Source organism: Melospiza georgiana, chromosome 30 (assembly GCF_028018845.1).
Source record: "Melospiza georgiana isolate bMelGeo1 chromosome 30, bMelGeo1.pri, whole genome shotgun sequence".
NCBI classification, from domain to species: Eukaryota; Metazoa; Chordata; class Aves; order Passeriformes; family Passerellidae; genus Melospiza; species Melospiza georgiana.
Window position 1 is genome coordinate 85,746 of NC_080459.1, and position 5,978 is coordinate 91,723.

Sequence of the window (5,978 nt, forward strand, 5' to 3'; positions counted from 1 at the left end):
GAGCGCGGTCACCTGGGCGGGCAGGTGAGGGCGCCGGGAAAGGCGCGGCGGCGTCGGGTGGAGCCCAGGGTGAAAGGGACTCGGTGGTACCTGTGAGCCCGGGACAGGTGTGAACCCCGGAATGATCAGAAAAACCCCAAAAATTGTTCACCTGTAACACCTGGACAGCGACACCTGAGCTCCGTGTTTAGGAACCACAGATCTGCACACCTGGACAGGTGTGAACCCCGGAATGCTCAGAAAAACCCCAAAAATTGTTCACCTGTAACACCTGGACAGCGACACCTGAGCCCCAGGTGAAGAGACTCCAGATCTGCACACCTGGACAGGTGTGAACCCCGGAATGCTCAGAAAAACCCCAAAAATTGTTCACCTGTAACACCTGGACGGCGACACCTGAGCTCCGTGTTTGGGAACCACAGACCTGCACACCTGGACAGGTGTGGACCCCAAAAATTGTGTTTGGACCCCAAAAAGGTGTGGCAGGAACACCTGGACTGCGACACGTGAGCCCCAGGTGAAAGGGACTCGGTGGTACCTGTGAGCCCGGGACAGGTGTGAACCCCAGAATGCTCAGAAAAACCCCAAAAATTGTTCACCTGTAACACCTGGGCAGCGACACCTGAGCCACAGGTGAAAGGGACTCGGTACCTGTGAGCCCGGGACAGGTGTGAACCCCAAAATTCTCAGAAAAACCCCAAAAATTGTTCACCTGTAACGCCTGGACAGCGACACCTGAGCTCCAGGTGAAGAGACTCCAGATCTGCACACCTGGACAGGTGTGAACCCCGGAATGCTCAGAAAAACCCCAAAAATTGTTCACCTGTAACACCTGGACTGCAACACCTGAGCTCCGTGTTTGGGAACCACAGATCTGCACACCTGGACAGGTGTGGACCCCAGAAATTCTCAGAAAAACCCCAAAAATTGTTCACCTGTAACGCCTGGACGGCGACACCTGAGCCACAGGTGAAGAGACTCCAGATCTGCACACCTGCACAGGTGTGGAACCTGAAACCTCACACCTGACCAGGTGTGGGAACCCCGGACCTGCACACCCGGACAGGTGTGAACCCCAAAAGTCTGGCAGGAACACCTGGACAGCGACACCTGAGCCCCAGGTGCGGGAACCCTGAATCTCCATCCCAGTACAGGTGTGGAACCTGAAACCTCACACCTGACCAGGTGTGGAAACCCCGGACCTGCACACCTGCACAGGTGTGAACCCCAAAAGCTGCAGCAGCAACACCTGGACGGCGACACCTGAGCCCCAGGTGAAGAGACTTCAGACCTGCACACCTGGGCAGGTGTGAACCCCAAAAATTGTGTTTGGACCCCAAAAAGGTTTGGCAGGAACACCTGGACTGCAACACCTGAGCCCCAGGTGAAAGGGACTCGGTACCTGTGAGCCCGGGACAGGTGTGAACCCCGGAATGCTCAGAAAAACCCCAAAAATTGTTCACCTGTAACACCTGGACAGCGACACCTGAGCTCCAGGTGAAGAGACTCCAGATCTGCACACCTGGACAGGTGTGGAACCTGAAACCTCACACCTGACCAGGTGTGGGAACCCCAGAAATGCACACCTGCACAGGTGTGAACCCCAAAAGCTGCAGCAGCAACACCTGGATAGCGACACCTGAGCCACAGGTGTGGAAACCCCAGAAATGCACACCTGGACAGGTGTGAAGCCCAAAAGCTGCAGCAGCAACACCTGGACAGTGACACCTGAGCCCCAGGTGAAGAGACTCCAGATCTGCACACCTGCACAGGTGTGGACCCCAAAAATTGTATTTGGACCCCAAAAAGGTGTGGCAGGAACACCTGGACTGCAACACCTGAGCCACAGGTGAAGAGACTTCAGATCTGCACACCTGGACAGGTGTGAAACCCCAAAAATTGAGTTTGGACCCCAGAAAGGTGTGGCAGGAACACCTGGACTGCAACACCTGAGCCACAGGTGTGGGAACCCTGGACCTGCACACCTGGACAGGTGAGGGAACCCCGGACAGGTGTATGGGCCCGGAACTGCACACCTGGACAGGTGTGGAGCCCAAAAGCTGCAGCAGCAACACCTGGAGAGCGACACCTGAGCCACAGGATGGGGCAGAGCACACCTGGATGGGGTGGGGCACACCTGGATGGGGGAGGGGGGCACACCTGGATGGGGCAGGTGCACACCTGGATGGGGCGGGGCACACCTGGATGGGGGAGGGGGGCACACCTGGATGGGGTGGAGCACACCTGGATGGGGCAGGGCACACCTGGATGGGGCAGGTGCACACCTGGATGGGGTGGAGCATACCTGGATGGGGCGGGGCACACCTGGATGGGCAGGTGTTTTCCCAGGACCTGGATTTTCCCCCTTGGACAATGGGACAGGGACAGCTCACCTGGACACACCTGAACACACCTGGGGCACATTTGGGACACACCTGGCACACCTTGAGCTCACCTGGGACACACCTGGGGCACACCTGAGCTCACCTGGGCACGTTTGGGACACACCTGAGCTCACCTGAACACACCTGAGCCCACCTGGGGCACACCTGAGACACACCTGGGCACACCTGAGACACACCTGAGACACACCTGGGGCACACCTCAGATACACCTGGGCACACATGGGACACTCCTGAGCTCACCTGGGGCACACCTGAACACACCTGGGCACACCTGGGACACACCTGAGCTAATCTGGGACACACCTGAACACACCTGGGCACACCTGGGGCACACCTGAGCTCACCTGGGGCACACCTCAGATACACCTGGGACACACCTGAGCTCACCTGGGGCACACCTGAGCTTACCTGGAACGCACCTAAACACACCTGGGACACACCTGAGATACACATGGAGCACACCTGAGCTCACCTGGGGCACACCTGAACACACCTGAGCTCACCTGGGGCACACCGGAGCTCACATGGGGCACACCTGAAAACACCTGGCACACACCTGAGCTCACCTGGGGCACACCTCAGATACACCTGGGCACACATGGGACACACCTGGGCTCACCTGGGACACACCTGTCGCTCACCTGAGCTCACCTGGGACACACCTGTCTCTCACCTGAGCTCACCTGTCGCACCTTTCTGGGCGGTTCTGTAGCGCTGGCGGTGGGCGGGGCACACCTGGACCGTTCATTAAAGGATCGTGCATTGATGACGTCATCGCCCGGTCTCACCTGGAGCTTTGGGGGCGGAGTCAGCGGACGGGGGGAGGGGGAGGGGGGGGGGAACCTCCCAAAATTCACACCTGGGGTGGGTGGGGTCACCTGGGATTCACACCTGGGGGGTTGGGAACCTCCCAAAATTCGCACCTGGGGGGGGGGTGGAGACCTAAAACTCACACCTGTCACACCTGGAGGGGGTTGGGATCCCCAAAATTCACACCTGAGGTGGGTGGGGTCACCTGGGATTCACACCTGGGGGGTTGGGAACCTCCCAAAATTCACACCTGGAGGGGATTTGGGAGCTCCAAAATTCACACCTGGGCGGGGTGGAGACCGAAAACTCCCACCTGTCACACCTGGAGGGTTTGGGATTCCTAAAATTCACACCTGGAGGGGTTTGGGGACACCTGAGAGTCACACCTGGGGGTTGGGAACCTCCCAAAATTCGCACCTGGGGAGTTTGGGAACACCTGGGATTCACACCTGTCACACCTGGAGGGGTTTGGGGACACCTGGGATTCGCACCTGTCACACCTGAGGGGATGGGGAACCCCAACATTCACACCTGGGGTGGGTGGGGTCACCTGGGATTCACACCTGGGGGGTTGGAACCTCCCAAAATTCACACCTGTCACACCTGGAGAGGGTTGGGATTCCTAAAATTCACACCTGGAGGGTTTGGGGACACCTGAGATTCACACCTGTCACACCTGAGGGGATTGGGGAGCCCCAACATTCGCACCTGGAGAACGAGAACCTCCCAAAATCCGCACCTGGGGGGATGGGGAACACCTGAGATTCACACCTGGGGGGGTGGGAACCTTCCAAAATCCACACCTGTCACACCTGGGGGGATTGGGATTCCCAAAATTTACACCTGGGGTGGGTGGGGTCACCTGGGATTCACACCTGTCACACCTGAGGGGATTGGGGAGCCCAAAATTCGCACCTGGAGGGGATTGGGGACACCTGAGATTCACACCTGGATGGGTTTGGGGAACCCCAGAATTCACACCTGGAGGGGTTTGGGGACACCTGAGATTCACACCTGTCACACCTGGGAGGATTGGGGACCCCAAAATTCACACCTGGAGGGGTTGGGAACACCTGGGAGTCACACCTGGAGAACAAGAACCTCCCAAAATCCACACCTGGGGAGTTTGGGAACCCCCAGCATTCACACCTGTCACACCTGAGGGGTTTGGGGACACCTGAGATTCACACCTGGAGAACAAGAACCTCCCAAAATTCACACCTGTCTCACCTGGAGGGGTGGGGGACCCCAAAATTCACACCTGGGTTGTTTGGGAACACCTGAGAGTCACACCTGGGGGGGTGGGACCTCCCAAAATTCACACCTGGAGGGTTTGGGAGCTCCAAAATTCACACCTGGAGGGGTTGGGGACACCTGGGATTCGCACCTGTCACACCTGGAGGGGTGGGGGACCCCAACATTCACACCTGGGGGTTGGGAACACCTGAGAGTCACACCTGGGGGGTTGGAACCTCCCAAAACTCACACCTGTCACACCTGGAGGGGGTTGGGATCCCCAAAATTCACACGTGGGGTGGGTGGGGTCACCTGGGATTCACACCTGGAGGGGATGGGGACACCTGAGTCACACCTGTCACACCTGAGGGGATTGGGATTCCCAAAATTCACACCTGGAGGGGTTTGGGAACACCTGGGATTCACACCTGGAGGGTTTGGTGACACCTGAGAGTCACACCTGGGGGGTTGGAACCTCCCAAAATTCACACCTGTCACACCTGGAGGGTTTGAGATCCCCAAAATTCACACCTGGAGGGTTTGGGGTCACCTGGGATTCACACCTGTCACACCTGGAGGGATGGGGGACCCCAACATTCACACCTGGGGGGTTTGGGAACACCTGGGAGTCACACCTGGCAGAACACGAGACCCCAAAGTTCACACCTGGAGGCTCCAGACGCCATTTTTTTTTTTAAATTTATTCACCTGCCCAGGTGTGCGGGGACACCTGAGCTCCACAGGTGCTGCCAAAGTGGGGGGGGGGGGCAGGGAGGAGCCAGGTGAGGGCTCCAGGTGAGGGAATCCAGGTGAGAGGTTCAGGTGAGGGTTCCAGGTGAGGAATCCAGGTGAGAGGTTCAGGTGAGTTTCAAGGTGAGGATTCCAGGTAGGGTTCAGGTGAGAGGTTCAGGTGAGGGAATCCAGGTGAGGATTCCAGGTGAGAGAGTCCAGGTGAGTTTCAAGGTGAGGATTCCAGGTGAGGTTCAGGTGAGAGGTTCAGGTGAGAGATTCCAGGTGAGGATTCCAGGTGAGGGAATCCAGGTGAGAGAATCCAGGTGAGAGAATCCAGGTGAGAGGTTCAGGTGAGAGGTTCAGGTGAGGATTCCAGGTGAGGATTCCAGGTGAGGGTTCCAGGTGAGGATTCCAGGTGAGAGGTTCAGGTGAGGGAATCCAGGTGAGGATTCCAGGTGAGAGCGGCCAGGTGAGAAATTCCAGGTGAGAAATTCCAGGTGAGAGAGTCCAGGTGAGTTTCAAGGTGAGGATTCCAGGTGAGGATTCCAGGTGAGAGCAGCCAGGTGAGGCTCAGGTGAGAAGTTCAGGTGAGAGGTTCAGGTGAGAGGTTCCAGGTGAGAGCGGCCAGGTGGAGATTCCAAGTGAGAGCAGCCAGGTGAGAAGTTCAGGTGAGTTTCAAGGTGAGGATTCCAGGTGAGGAATTCCAGGTGAGAGAGTCCAGGTGAGAGGTTCCAGGTGAGGTTTGCAGGTGAGGATTCCAGGTGAGAGGTTCAGGTGAGAGGTTCAGGTGAGGGA

At 57.7% G+C, this 5,978-nt stretch overlaps 1 long non-coding RNA gene across 5 annotated transcripts; it reads right to left on the minus strand.

The window, feature by feature from the left end:
• Positions 1-2,395: 2,395 nt before the first annotated feature.
• Positions 2,396-3,064, minus strand: LOC131094620 (uncharacterized). Of its 5 annotated transcripts, XR_009115699.1 has the most exons (4): positions 2,983-3,029; positions 2,750-2,940; positions 2,582-2,718; positions 2,445-2,487 (listed from the first exon to the last, which is right to left on the minus strand). It is a non-coding gene; the product is annotated as an uncharacterized LOC131094620 (long non-coding RNA). The 5 variants fall into 5 exon arrangements; XR_009115701.1 differs by lacking the exon at positions 2,445-2,487 and adding an exon at positions 2,396-2,413 and having other exon boundaries at positions 2,593-2,940; XR_009115700.1 differs by having other exon boundaries at positions 2,444-2,466; positions 2,593-2,940.
• Between the last annotated feature and the right edge of the window lie 2,914 nt (positions 3,065-5,978).